Source organism: Euleptes europaea, chromosome 7, assembly GCF_029931775.1.
Source record: "Euleptes europaea isolate rEulEur1 chromosome 7, rEulEur1.hap1, whole genome shotgun sequence".
NCBI lineage: Eukaryota > Metazoa > Chordata > Lepidosauria > Squamata > Sphaerodactylidae > Euleptes > Euleptes europaea.
Genome location: NC_079318.1, coordinates 77,264,900 through 77,280,215, shown reverse-complemented (window position 1 = coordinate 77,280,215; position 15,316 = coordinate 77,264,900).

Genomic DNA, 15,316 nt, shown 5'->3' with positions numbered 1-15,316 from the left:
CTGAGTCCTGGGATGTACATGATCATTTAGATATACATTTATTTTAGCTGTGGTGATGGCCACCAGCTTTAAAAATGGTGGAGCAAATTCATGGAGGAGGAGAGGCCTACTGACAGCTGTGAGAACTGAAGGGGACCTCCATGGTCTGAAGTGGTGAATCTGAGTTCTTGGAGGGAAGGGCAAACAAGCACCCAAAGGCTGCTCTTTCCATATCTTGCATGTAGGTTCACTGTAATTATCTTGCAGCTGGCCATTTTGAGAAGCAAAATATCTCGCAGTGACTGAGGGCACAAGCAGAGGAGGCTAAGATCACATGCATATTCTGTCAATAAAATGCTAATTGCAATTCAAGGCTACCTCAATTTGCCTTGGGGTTATGCGGGGAAGAAAGAAGAGGATTAAGTCCACCGCCATTAAGTTTTGCTATTCAAAACTGGGTCCTGACTTTGTTCTTAGCATTATAAAAGAGAAAAAGACATGTTTTTATGGGCACATGTGTTATGTCTGCTAGCTCATTTGTTGCAGGGACTTCTCCGGTTCCAACACACAAGTTTTTGCATCGGTCCTAATCATGGCATGGATTGGGAGCAGTTGCAGTGGACTGGGCTATCAATTTGTTTCATTAAGCACCTTACCAAGATCAATAGTGAACTCAAAGGCCTGTTCCCCATGACTCATCTGGCCACTGATGCTCCCTCCTTCAGACTGGAGGGAAAAGGTCTGGTGGTGTCTCACTTCCTCTGAACAGATGCCAAACCCAATGCTGCAATGGGAGGGGGGCTCTTTTTGTGAACAGCTCCCTCTCCCACAATCCAAGGGTAGTGTGCAACCTTAATGGGCCATTGACAAGGAACTGGGCCAAAAATCTGCCTGTAATCTGACCCAGGCCGTGGCCCAGCTCGGGGAGATCCCTTCCAATTGATAACAGGCATGAGTATTTTGCTTCACTTCTCTCCCAGTCACGGAAATTAGTACTTCATCTTTTGATCATCCTTTTTAGTTTGTGGAAAGCTGACATTTTGCCAAGCAAGGCTGTTCTTGGGTTGAATTCCTTTCCTTTTGCGACAGCAATTGTTTGGTTCCACATTGTTTTTTTTCTAGCATCTTGGGAGGAAAGTAACACGTTTTCAGTGGTAACTTAAGACCAAATGGCTGGTGGTCAAGTATTAAGCCTACATAGGTAGAGGCACTTGCCACATAACAAGGTAACCCAAAGTCCTGTCAGAACACTTCCAAAGATACCAACTCTAAAATCTGGGGCTGAATCTATAACAACTGCATTGTGTGTATGAGTGTGTTGGCTGATTTTTGTGCACAGCAACTGACACAATTTAACTGGAGAAGGAAGAGCAAAGAATTTGGCCAAGGATGGTATCCTCACTTCCTGAGCAATGAAAATCCTGGTGAACTTCCTCCTGGCTTTTGAGATGCTGCTCAATGTTGTTCTCACAAGCCCTGACCAGGATAGCTCAGGATAGCCTGATCTTGTCAGATCTCGGAAGCCAAGCAGGGTTAGCCCAGGTCAGTATTTGGATGGGAGACCACCAAGGAATACCAGGGTTGCTATGCAGAGGCAGGCAATGGCAAAACCACCTCTGAACATTTCTTGCCTTGAAAACCCCATGAGAGGTTGCCATACCTTGGCTGTGACCCGATGGCAAAAAATAATAATAATAAGTTTTTGCAAGTATTGTTCTCTCAAGCACTGTGAGTGGAATGCAACATTATCACTTCCCCTTCCTGTGGCAGCCTGTTGTGATGCCCAAAATCCATTTCCTGAAGTTTTATGGACACTTGGGAAGAGTGTGGGTAGCCTGTGGGGTGGGGTGAGAAGCAGTCATCTAGCATGAGCACAAATGTCCCTTGCACGAGTAAACAGGATCCAACCACTGGCAATGATAAGGACTTTAATCTTAAAAACAAAACATCCGCTCCCAAATCCCATGGCTGCACAGTACATTTCAGAAATATGCACACCCTTGGCCATATTGTCCTCTTCTGTTTCTTTCTCCTTTCTCTCCAAGGTTCATCTTGCACTTGCAAGCTTCTTTTAGCCTTTACCCAGAGACAAGCTATAGCGATTCGGCAATACCTATTATTTTTTAAAGCCCTCCAGTGGTGGTGGGAAAATGATGGCCGTGGAGGGAAATGCAGGGAAAACATTTGTGTGGCCTGCTCTGTTGCCACTGCAAACACCTCTGCCTTTGCAACAGCAGCAAGAGCTACAAACAGAATTGCAGCCCTGGTTCCCCCTCTACACTTCATCCTTATATTTTTCTGCCTCTTTGCTAGTAAGAAACTTAATTTTTTGTTTGCATCGGAGTGCTCTATTTTTAGGAAATCAAACAATACCCTCCTCCTCCTCCTTGGATCAGCTTTCCCAGATCTCAGGGAGGGTGGGTGTTGTGGTTTTATTCAACCCTTCATTTGATTTGAAGGCCGTCATCAGTCTGACTATTTCCCATGCTGTTGGCTGTTCCCAAACTGTAGGGTGGTGGGGTGAGGGGATGTTTGGAGAAGGAGGGGAGGACATGCTTTGTTCCAGTTCCACCCTGCAATTAGACATCAGCACTGGTGGCGTCTCTCTGGCCAGGCAGGCGAGGGGGTGGGATGATAGGGGATAGCTTTTGTGAGCCAGAGATTGCATTTCAAGGACCCCCAGCTGTGAGGACCCCTCTGGAGACTCCACCCCCAGAAACTGAACAGCTTGGAAACTGTTACATTCCCAGGGAAAATGTGGCTGCTCCCAGTGCCTGAAGAAAACAGTTCTTGCTATGTAGGGTCCAGAGTTTCAGACAGCGTCCTAGAGTAAGAAGGGACCTTAAAGTTCATCTAGTCCAGCTCTCTTCTCAAAATACATGAAACCTAAAGTTAGAGCAATCTAAACAGATTGCCTTTGGCAAATGACTTAAGCTGATGGGCGGGCACATAGATGGGTCTTTAGATACCCTTGTCCCAGACTGTTTGGGGGTTCAAAGGACCAGCACTTTGAATCATGCCTCACAGTCAACTTGGTAACCAGTGTAGTTTTAATAATGTGGGGGAGATGTGATCCCAATAGTTTTGAGCCTGTCAGCCATTGATATTCTGCACTGTGAACCAATTAAAGCTTCCACGATAAAGCTGCAAAGGTAGGCATTATGTAAATGCATTACAATAGCCTAATCTAGATGTTATCAGAGCATGGAAAACCATGATCAGATCCTGCCGACTGAGGAACTGTAGCATCTGAAGAACCAGCCACCTCAGGTGCTGCATACCACAGGAGAGAACTACGCATCCATTATTAGCTATAGATCTAGTTGAATCCCCAAGGTGTGGATCTGTTCCTTCAGAGCAAGGGCAAGCCCATCTGGTACAAACTGACTCTTTAACCCTTAGTAGGATGATCAACCAACAGCACCTCAACAATATCTGGATTGAGCTTAGTTTATTGGGCCTCATCCAGTCTTTTATTGCATCCAGACATCCAAACAGCTGAGAGTCAAGTCAGCAGTCTCTAAATATAGAAGGAAAACTACCAGTACTGGCAGAGTCTACTAGGTGTGCGATTTGTTCTCAGTGGGTGCATGACCGTGAACAATACTGTTGTGCAATTCCTTTTCATTCTTTGCAAAAGAACTCAGTAGAATGGTGAACATATTAAACTGCCTTATCCTGAATGAGACCGTTGGTTAGGGTTGCCAGCTCTGGGTTGGAAATACCTGAAGATTTTGGGAGTGGAGCCTGAGGAGGGTGGGTTGGTAGAGGGGAGGGACTTCAATTGCCAAAGCGGCCATTTTCTCCAGGTGAACGGTTCTCTATTTGCTGGTGATCTCCAGACACCACCTGGAGATTGGCAACCCTACCATTGGTCTACCAAGGGCAGCATTGTCTACTCTGATTTGCAGTGGAGCTCCAGGGTCTCCAGGTAGGGGTCTTTCACATCACTTCCTCCCTGATCCTTAAAAAAATGAGAAAAACTAGAGATGCCAGGGACTGAACAGACTTCTGCCATTGAGCTCCTATAATACCTTACAAGCCATATGTATAGTACCTTCACAAGCCATGTGTTCTTGGTAGTATGTACCAATATTTCTTCTGTTCTGCATAATGTTTTCCTTTTGTGAGCTATGCTGCATGTTCAGGCCCATAGAGTGAACAAGATCTTAGCATGAGAGGAACTAGAGGGTCAAAAGTTTGGAATAGAAACAGTCAGGGAAGTGAAAGAAGAAATGTCTGTTAAGTTCTTGGGCAAGAATTTGGAACATCATTCTTTTCCCATATGTGATTTTAAGTATTGATAACAATTAGCCAGCTGCAGCTAGACTTGAATAGGTCAGCAAATCTCTGATGAAGTTAGGAAAGGTCAGCAAACGATCAGCAGATGTGTGACCTGACCACAGAAAGAAAATGGACATGCTGTATATTTCAGGCCTATTTTGGGCCAATGGGAGGATCCTTCCCGGATTACAGACACATCCCTAACTGAAGCAGCATCAGATATGTCACATGATAAGAGCTGATTCTGGACAGAGTTTTCTCCTTCCTTCAGCCTCAGATCCTGGATGCAGTTGCAAAGGTTGCTTACAAAAAGACCAGGAATGTATAAACCAAGATTTGTGGGGACTAAGGGCCAACTTTAGTGTTATATGGGAGATGTAACAATCTCTCAACAACAACAACAACAAAGATAAAAAGAAAAGAAAAGCTGCAGGGGGTGGCATAGGACCAGAGTAATGTCAGGGCAGAAGAGGTGGCTTAACCCTTCCCCTCTGGCTGTTTTCAGCTCAAAATTGCTTTCTCTTCAGGGTATTACTTCTCATAGTATATTTTAACTTCCAGTGGTGACTCTTGCATCTATTTTAAATGGGGAATCTGACAGTCATTTAATGTCAAACACATATATGCGCCAGTGAGGCAGGGTGGAGTAGAGTTAATGTGATGAACGCGGCAGTGGAAGAACCAAAATCAAATCCCCGCTGAAGTTGCTGCGTGACTTTGGACCAGTTGCACTGGCTTAGCTTAACCTACCTTCTGAGGTTGTTGTGAAGATAAATGAGGAAAGGGAGAACCCTGCATGCTACCATGCATGCTTTAGGGGGAGGGGCCAGGGCTTAATGCCAGAGCATCTGCTTTGCATGCAGAAAGTCCTAAATTCACTCCTTGGCATCTCCAGTCCAATTGCTGAAGGGGCCATTTTCTCCAGTTGAACTGATCTCCATTGGCTGGAGATCAGTTGTAATAGCAGGAGATCTCCAGCTAGTACCTGGAGGTTGGCAACACTATTGATAGACCAATGGTCTGATTCAGTATGAGGCAGCGTCATGTGTTTATGTGTGCCCTGAGATCCCGCAAAGATGGATAACATACAAGTGAGATCATTGATCTTTCTGTGCTTTAGAAAAAATATATAAAAACTGGCTAACTCTCATCCGGTTGGCTGTGGCTCTTTGGGTTTGACAGAGAAAGGACTTTCATGGGCTCCCTCTCTGAGATCTCTTAACATGAGGGGCTGGAGGAAGTGCAGATTTGGGCTCAGACTACACTGTGGGGTTAGTGTTTGAACTCTTCCCCCCTGCATCATCCCACATGAAAATGGCCTCTGCAGAGCTGCTACTTGCCCCACTGGGTTGATATAAAGGCACTAGAGCTGCCAACCACCTGGAGAAAAAATGTCTTGCTTCTTTAATAGAGGCTTAATGGCCAATGTGGTGTAGTGGTTAAGGTGTCAGACTAGGACTTGGGAAACCTAAATTCAAATCCCCTCTCTCGCCACGGAAACTTGCTGGGTGACCTTAGGCCAGTCACACAGGATAGCATTTGGATGGGAGACCACCAAGGAATATCAGGGTTGCTACACAGAGGCAGGCAATGGCAAACCACCTCCAACATCTCTTGGCTTGAAAACCCAACAGGGTCGCCATACGTCAGCTGTGATGTGATAGCAAAGGGCAGGGTTCCTGGTGATGTTATTTGTCTCTGTGCCATGAAAAGCTTGCCTGCCAATGCCATAATCAAGGCTCTGTTAAAGGGGCAAGACATGTTTTTTTCTCCAGGTTGTTGGCAACCCTAACAGGCACCCTTCTGACAGTGAAGCCTGGGTGGACTACAGCTCAGCATGTCAGTGCTTAGCTATTGTGGCCCTTTCTTACATGCCCAGGGAAATGCTGATCGCCACTTTGGGGCCAGGAAGCAATTTTCCTCCAGGCCAGATTGGCCAGGGATCCTGGAGATTTTCTTTCCCATATTCTGGGCATGGAGTAGGGGGTCACTGGGGGTGTGGGGGGAGGCAGTTGTGAATTTCCTGCATTGTGCAGGGGGTTGGACTAGATGACCCTTGAGGTCCCTTCCAACTTTATGATTCTATGTTGGACCAGGACTAAGAATATAAAGGTTGAAAAAAAAAAACCCCCAATCATATAGTGTGCTTGCTGGGTAACCTTGGTCCACTCACTATCGTTCAGACTAACCTACGTCTTAAAGCTGCTGAGGAGATCAAATAGGGAGATGAGAGGATTCAACCTGTCCTGAAGGAAAAGGGTGAATAAACAAGTTGCATGTTTTCCCCATCAGATGCAATAGCAGTTACCCTGGAGAGCCTGATGTAATGAAAATGGTGCAGGAGCAAAGAGTTAACCCTGTGCCTTGGTCACAACCTGAATCATGCCTCCCGCAGCTGTTATTTACAACAGAAACCTGCTGGAAAGCCAGTCCTGAATCTTCCACTGTCTAATCTGGTTTGACCTTCAAGGCATTCCAATGCTCTCGAGAGCTCAACTGCACAATGTTTACAACCTTTGTTGCCAGTCTTTGGTCCCCCAGTAACATCAAGCCCAACCCTTCACATGTTTACTTGGAAGAAAGTCCTACTGAGTTAATTGGGATGTCATCCGTGGTACGTGTACATAAGGATTTCAGCCTTCATCCTGCTTGGAACACACCTCCCAAAGAGCTCCAGCTTGTTGTGCAATCGTTCATGTTGATCTGATAATCTGTCACCCCTGGGGGGGGGAAATGGTCAGAATTCAGGCGGATCGCAATCAATTTCCTCAGGGCCACTCACCCAACTTGGGGTCTTGGCATTTCTCTGGCTGGTGTAGTTCTTCCCTGAGATCAAATATATAGCCTCATGAAAGCATTTCCTGATAAATAAACACATGTTGTTCACCCTCCCAGTCTTTTCTCTTCCAAAGTATTTGATTTTGTGTCTCAAAAACAACAGAAACGCTTGCTGGTTGGAAAAATTACAAATATTTATTTCCTGGATAAAGCTAGATGATACTTATCTTGCATATTCAGTATTCAAAGTACTTAACCCCCACTATCCTGTAATCTTTACAATAGCCCTGTAAGGTAGAACAGCATTATTTCAGATGGGAGGCTTTCTGTGTGTGTGAGTGAGAGAGAAGACAACACCTTCACCTGTTGAATTTCGGACTGTCATAGTAAAGGCTCAAGAATCCTGCTAGAGAACTCCTATGGTGCGGGGGAGGGGGAGATGTGAAAATAGTAAGCTTAAAAGCACAAATGAGGCCCTTCGGTTCCAAAGCAGAAGCCTTTTGGTCTCCCAATACCTAATTCCGTTCTCCCATTTCTGTCACTGTGTTTCAAGCAGAGTTTTAGGGATGCCAACTCTTTTTTGACTAGGCCCTGCTTCTGGGGGTCTAACACAGACTTGCCAACACTGATCATTCTCATGTGTGTGATGTGAAATATTATTTGCTGATGTTTTGCAGATAAAGGCACAAAAGCAACCATGATGGCCTTTTTTCTGGTCACTTGACAACCCTACCTGATCCAGATGACCCCACCCCCATTTTTCTAGATTTGGTACTCTCCAGTCCTGTTCTTACCTAGTTTCTCTCCACCCCCCATGAATGTGCATTTCCCCAAACAGGAAAAGGGACTAATTTGCTTGCATCTGGGAGGTCTTAACAATTACAGTTGCCGCTTAATTTTCTAGCAGGGCTCCTGTGACCTTAGTGCAGAACCTCACTAGGTAGGGCTGCCAGGTCACTCTTTTCAGCTGGCGGGAGGTTTTAGCCGTGGAGCCTGAAGAAGGCGGGGAACCAATTTCCTGCAGGGGAACCAATTTCTGTAATTTGCAGATGGAGGTTGTCAAAGCCATCTTGCTTTCCCCAGCACAGTGATACGGTAAAGGGAACAACTTAATCTTCTGGGTTTCTGGCTGCTACACAGCTGGTAAAGGCATAAGTATCCTGCCACAGAAAAGGAAAGACCATACTAGTAAAATTAGCTCCTTCTCTTCTGGAACACATGGCCTGCTCTGAAAGACTAGCCAGATTTATTTCAGACTAAGCTTTTATAAGTAAGCTCTGACTCAGCAAATCTTATGCTGGAACAAATTGTGTTAGTATAAAGAGCCGGATGGACTCCAGTTTAATTTTGACGCAACACACAAAGCTACCCAGTTGGATTTATCCACTGCAAGTTCGCTTGCATAATGATTTTCTTACGTTCTTGACTGAGGAAGCTGCCACAAGTTGCCTTTTTCATGCAACTTCTGAATGCTCCAGCATACCTCTAATGTATGTTGTGATAATGAATTTCTATATCTTGCCTCAGTTTATCTCAGCATAGAAAGATGCAGTAGGTTGTGCCCTTGAGGTGTGTCTGAGCTACAATAGAGCATTCACTAGATGGAGCTCTTGCTAAAATGATGACAACTTGCACTGCCTTTATCTTATCATCGCGCCTTAATGTCCCAGTTTCATTTCCCTTTGTTACCACCCCCCCTCATTTCCACAGAGCCATCCCTCGGTGTCCCCTTTTTTCAGCATTTCCCCCCTGCGCTTTCTGAAACCTGCTTTCCGAAGGAGCGGGGGAAGACGTGAGGATTTGCTGACGAAAGTGGAAATTAGGTAGGGTTGCCAGCTCCAGGTTGGGAAATACCTGGAGATTTGGGGGGGTGGAGCCTGAGGAAGCTGGGGTTTAGGGAGAGGAGGGACTTCAATGCCATAGAGTCCTACTGCCAAAGCAGCCATTTTCTCCAGGAGAGCTGATCTCTGTCACCTGGAGAACAGTTGTAATAGATCTCCAGCCGCCACCTGGAGGTTGGCAACCTTTAAAATGAGGGGGGAAGGTAACAAAAGGAAATGAAAGGGGAACATTAAGGCTGTCTGGAAAATGCCACAGTCTAGATCACAATTGGTAGGCCAGAATGTGTCCTACCCAGAATGCGCTTTGCCCTCTGATCCATCTCTCTTGCTTCTGATCACCGATGTTGTCTTGTGCGAACCCCCCAAATGGATATCCAAAATGAAGCCCCAACATTCTTCAGAGGATGAGGAAAATCTCCTCCCTCTCGCCGGGTTTTCAGTTTCTCAGCTTTCCCTCTAGAGCAGGCTGGACCCTCGGTGCATCTGGGAGTGGCCAAGCGGCCATGGGGATCTGTTCTCCAGATGCTCACAGCTGGGAGTCTAGTTGAGATGGCGCCACAGAACCTGCCTGCTGCATGTGCTATGTGAAATAGCCAGATTATAGTGTGCATAAATCACGTGGGCTTGCAAATTAAGGTTCATTAGCATTCTGCGTGTTGGAAGCTCTGAGGGCTTGCTGGCGTCTTTGCAAATGGAGGACGACAGGAATGAAGAAACCCACCCTCCTTCTTCCCCCAAATCATCGGAATCACACATAAGACCCAGCATGGGAGGAAAGGGTGGAAGTTTTGAGGCACCCCCTCCACAGCCGTCCCTGGCAGCTGAGTCATCGGCCTGAGTCAACGGGTTGTTTCTGTGGCGCTCCCCTTCCCCCTCGAATACTTCGGGGCTTCATTTTCATTATGCACGCCTTTTCTGACCTTTAGATGTCCCTTCGCTCTCTCCCTGCGTTTCCTCCGCGTTTTCTGGATGCTGTTTCTGGCGGCATCCCGAAAATGCAGGGGAAACACATTAGAGAGTTAAATGACTTCTAAAGGTCGGAAAAGACATGCATAATGAAAATGAAGCCCCGAAGTAGTCAGGGGGGTGATCGCCACGGAAACAGCCCGTGCATAAAAGGTCATCATATGACCTGCTGATGGAAAAATAGTCCTAGATCAGGTGGAGCAACAACAAAAGAGCATCTCTGAGCATGTACAGACCACTCTTTGTTCAGGTCAAGGGACCACAAACAGCAACTGTGTTATTAATCACAGGAGATGCCCCAAGAGCTTCGTAAATGGGCTGCCGTATGCGTGTTTAGTAGGGGTGGGAGTTTGGCTTGCTTGCTAACCATGAAAAACCCTGGCTCTGTTCTTGCACCTTCAGTGGCAGCTTGGTGTGAGGAAACCAACAAGTGAAGAGTTCTAGACAAGCATTATCAATTGCTGTGAAAGGCAGAATAACTGGGCTAGAGATTTATAGGCAGTCTGGGTTTTTACCTTGGAGGCTTTGACCCAAATGTACCCCTGCCACTTTAAGGTGTGTTTCCCTCTTTCCCCCCCTCTTAGCACACACATGTGAAACCCACTAATGCAGTTTTCAATGTGCTTTGAACTTAGCTTTTCCATTGACTGATGGCCATCCAGGGAACTAGATTCAGCATTTCTTATGAAGCCACCTTATATAGCATTCAGACCATTATTACATTGAGCTCAGTTCTGTCCACTCTGACTGGCAGAAACTCATTGGGGATCTCATGAAGGCTCAGTTTTATGGGTATTCCATGAACTCCTAGGGTTTGTTGAAGTTTTATTTTAAGGCACAAGGGCCTGATTTTGTTAATGGTTGCTGTGTAAGGGGTTAAGGGGCCGTGGCTCAGTGGTAGAGCCTCTGCTCGGCATGCCGAAGGTCCCAGGTTCAGTCTCTGTCATCTCCAGTTAAAGGTAGCCAGGTAGGTGATGTGAAAGACCCCTGCCTGAGACCCTGGAGAGCCACAGCCAGTCTGAGTAGACAATACTGACTTTGATGGACTAAGGTTCTGATTCAATATAAGGCAGTTTCATGTGTTCAAGTCCCCCCCCCCCTCACTGGTTGCTGAGCTTTAAATGGCCCCAGACAGCAGCTTTTTGCCCTGCTGGGATCTTTCCCACTACCAGTTTCCTGATATCCTTCAACTGCAGATGCCAGGGCTTAAATTCTGGAGCCTTCTTCAAGGAAAGCCAATGCTGAATCTGCCCTCAGGGCTTCTCCATGTTATAGTTCCTGAGTCTACGCCAGGTCCTCCAAGCCAGACATGTGTTGAGAGAGTTGTGTTTGGAGCTCCCATAAATGTTTGAAACTTGTCAGGCATGAGGAGGCCTGATTCAGATCAGGATGACAGTGTAGAGGAACAAGGGGCTTAAGTGCCCCCCCCCATATTTTCTGACCTGTCAAAGGCTCTGGGAAGCCCATCAATACATATGAAATTCCTCAGTGGCACAAATGTTGGCTCCTGGGGGCTGTTTCAGGTCAGGAAAATGGCAAAGGGGGGCATGCTTAAGCCCCTCTCCCTATTCAACATGTTTCTGATCTGAATTAGGCCCCCCCACACCTGAGTATGACATCTCTGCAAAGAATTCCCAGTGTACATCTGGATTAAGAGGACTAGATATTTACACCCTGCTCTTCTGCCCAGTGGGGACTCACAGGAGGAAGGTCTAAGCCCCCTCTCTCTGTGGACCATGGTCATTATCCAGATCAGGCCCATGCACACCTGAACACATGAAGCTGCCTTATACTGAATCAGCCCATTGATCAATCAAGATCAGTATTGTCTACTCAGACAGGCAGCAGCTCTCCAACGTCTCAGGTACAGGACTTTTCTGTCAGCTACCAGCTGAACTTTTCAACAGGAGGTGGAGGCGATTGAACTTGGGACCTCCTGCATGCCAAGCAGATGTTCTACCACTGAGCCACACCCTAAAGGCAATTTACAGTATCATTTCCCCCTCTTCAATTTTATCCTCACAACAATCCTGTGAGTTCACTTAGGCTAGAAAGTGTGTGACTCACACAAGGTCACCCAGCAAGAGTGGGGATTCAAACTTGGGTCTTCCAGATCCTAGTCTGGCACTCTGACCACTATACCCTGTTGGCTCTGTTGGTTTATGAAACCAGCAAACAAGTTTTGAATCGAGTGGAGGTCTTCCCCTCCCATTGCCCCACCCAAGTAAGCAAGGCAACTATTCCACATCTGCACATTCATAACTTTATTGGTCTGGGAATTATACACGTGGTTGTCATATCATACATAGATAACAGTGTTACACAGCTGAAGGGGAACGATGACGCAAACCAGCTGCACCATGGAATGAATGCACACAACCACATAAACAAATGTGCACGCGCGCGCGCGCACACACACACACACACACACACACACACACACAATGGGAAGCACAGCAACCAATTGCTACATTCACATAGCTGACATCAGAGCACTGGCAGGAGGTGAGGAAGAGATTGTATAGTAGTCTTTTAGGCCTGTGAGGAAGGCAGCAACATTTTAGAGGTAAAAGCCGAAAAATAAACAATTCCCTTGGTTTCTTCAATATTGCAGAGATGCAATGTTCAGGCTGTATTTCATGCTGGTCCTGCAGGCTGTATCTGACCAGCCAAGATGCTTCTCCAGCCAGTGGTGCTGTGGGTGTGTATTGCTTTCTCCTGCTGTGAATTACTGTAGTGGAGGCAGGATGGAAAACCTATAGATTCACCTCTCTTCATGTTGTGTGGAAAGGATATGACCGGAATCAAATATATTCTGTGGATCCAGCCCAGAAGATTAGATGGACACTCTCGCTTTACTCAGGACACTTGGATATGGTCGGATGTTTTTCTGGCCCTAAATGTTTGGAACAATGAGAGATCTCAAGGCTGTGGAGGTTATGATGGGAATTGGTTTAATTTCTGAAAGCTGTTCAGGATCCAGGCACACTTGGCCATCCTAACTGGAGGGGCTGCATCATCTAATTATTTAGCCATAAATAGGGCTTTGACTTTTGCGTCACTGCAAGCCCCCGCCCCCCTCAAGTTGGGTTGACTGGAGGGTGCAAAATTGATGGTCACAGCTCCCCTTCCTGCTCTAGACTGCAAGAGAACAGATGATGACACGTGTGAGTTTTTGCCTGGATGTACAGAGTGTTGCAAGAAAAGAACAGCTGGTTCAGGCATCCTGATTGCAAGGCTCAAGGCAAGACGAGGCAACATGCTCTGTGTAACTTTCAGAATGGCAGAGCAGGAGACTGATGGATCTGAACTACATGGCACAGCCCACTGCCCCCCAAATGTAACGTTTTGAAATTCAGATTCTATGAAAATTCACACAGGAGCTGGTTTGGCTGGAAGCCATTTACCCTTCATTCCAGCCAATGAGCCAGTCAGAGGTTCGAGCAGCTCCTTTGATGATATGAAGAGGGAAACTTTACCCATCTCCTCCTGAAAGGGCTTTGAAAATGAGACCTCTGGCATCACCATTATCAGCATGCCCTAAGCATCTTTTGTAAGGTCTTCAGATGCTTTCTAACTCTGAATGCTTTTTTCACTGCTCATATAGGTCATTATTGTTCCCATTTTACAGATCAGGAACTGAGGCTAAAGAATAATGCCTTGCCCTTCCAGCTGCTTACACTCTTTGTGCTACTCAGTAATTATTTTTCCACATTCAGCTGCCACAAGTTCACAAGGTTGGAAGATACCACAAGGGCCATCCAGTCCAACCCCCTGCCATGCAGGATCCCACAATCAAAGCACTCCCCTCAGATGGCCATCCAGCCTCTGCTTAAAGACCTCCAAAGACGGGGACTCCACCACCCTCCAAGGCAGCGCATTCCACCATCGAACAGCCCTCACCATCAGAAAGTTCTTCCTAATGTTTAGGTGGAATCGCTTTTCTCTTAGTTTAAATCCATTACTCCGTGTCCTAGCCTCTGGAGCAAAAGAAAACAAGCTAGTTCCCTCATCAACATGACATCCCTTCAAATTAAACATGGCTATCATGTCACTCCTTAACCTTCTCTTCTCCAGACTAAACAAACCCAGCTCCTTAAGTCTCTCCTCATAGGGCATGGATTCCAGACCTTTGACCATTCTGGTCTCCCTCCTCTGGACACGCTCCAACTTGTCAACATCCTTCTTAAATTGTGGAGCCCAAAACTGGACACAGTATTCCAAGTGAGGTCTGACCAATGCAGAATACAGTGGTAGTATTACTTCCTTTGATCTAGACACAATACTCCTATTGATGCAGCCCAGAATTGCATTGGCCTTCTTAGCCGCCATATCACACTGTTGACTCATGTTCAGTTTGTGGTCCACTAAGACTCCCAGATCTCTTTCACATGTACTGTTGTCAAGCCAACTATCTCCCATCCTGTACCTGTGCCTTATGTTGTTTCTGCCTAGGTGAAGTAACTTACACTTCTCCCTATTGAAATCCATTTTATTGCTTATGGCCCAGCTCTCCAGTCTATCAAGGTCATTCTGAACTCTGACCCTGTCCTCTGGGGTATTAACTACCCCTCCCAACTTGGTGTCATCTGCAAATTTTATTAGCGTATCGATTAAAAACAATGAGAGTGGCATTGATTACAAAGTGAAAAGAGTATTTATGCATTGACAATTAACCATGAATGGTATGGCTGGACCAGCCAGGCAATAAACAGGAAGTAATTGATTAATCTGGAAGCAGCAGGAAAAATAAAGAGTAAGTAGGAAGTCTCAGTAGTGCTTTGTCAGTCTATGGCTGGATGCCTCACATTGCAATTGCTTTTATATTTTAGAAAATTGCCACGTAACAGATCTGAAAACATATGGAAATACAATACAGAAAACACGAGTGTAACAGGTTGCCAATGGTGTCGTCTGGATTCTCTGTTAAAACTGAGCGAATGAATCATGGCAACTCCAAACTAAAGGCTAGTGTAGAAGCAATTCTCGGAGACACAAAGCTCAGAGTTTTACCCAATGCAAAACAGTTTCTGGAGTATAAAATCTGGTTTACGCAACATCTCTAAATACAAAATCAAATGAACAACCAAGGCACACCCATCCCCTCTCTTCCTTTTACTGGCATCAATACTCTTCATTTCTGGTACATCAATGTCCAGTTTCTTCACTTACCAGGGCAAAATCTGCTTATGAAGATATTAGGCTGCATTGTGCCTGGTACAGTCTCCTCTGACAGGCAGCAGATCCCAGGCAATCCTTCTAATCTGACATTTTGAGCAGAGACAGCCAAGGAATGAACCAAGGACCTTTAGCATACAAAGCAGATGCTCTAACCACTGAGCCACAGCTCCTTCCTAACAAGCCTATACTTGATGTGTTCCTTTGAAAGCAAAGTGAGGTTGAAAACAGAAGGCAAACCTGCTCATAGCAAGGATGCCTACTTTTATTACTGGCCCTTCTCTTGTGCC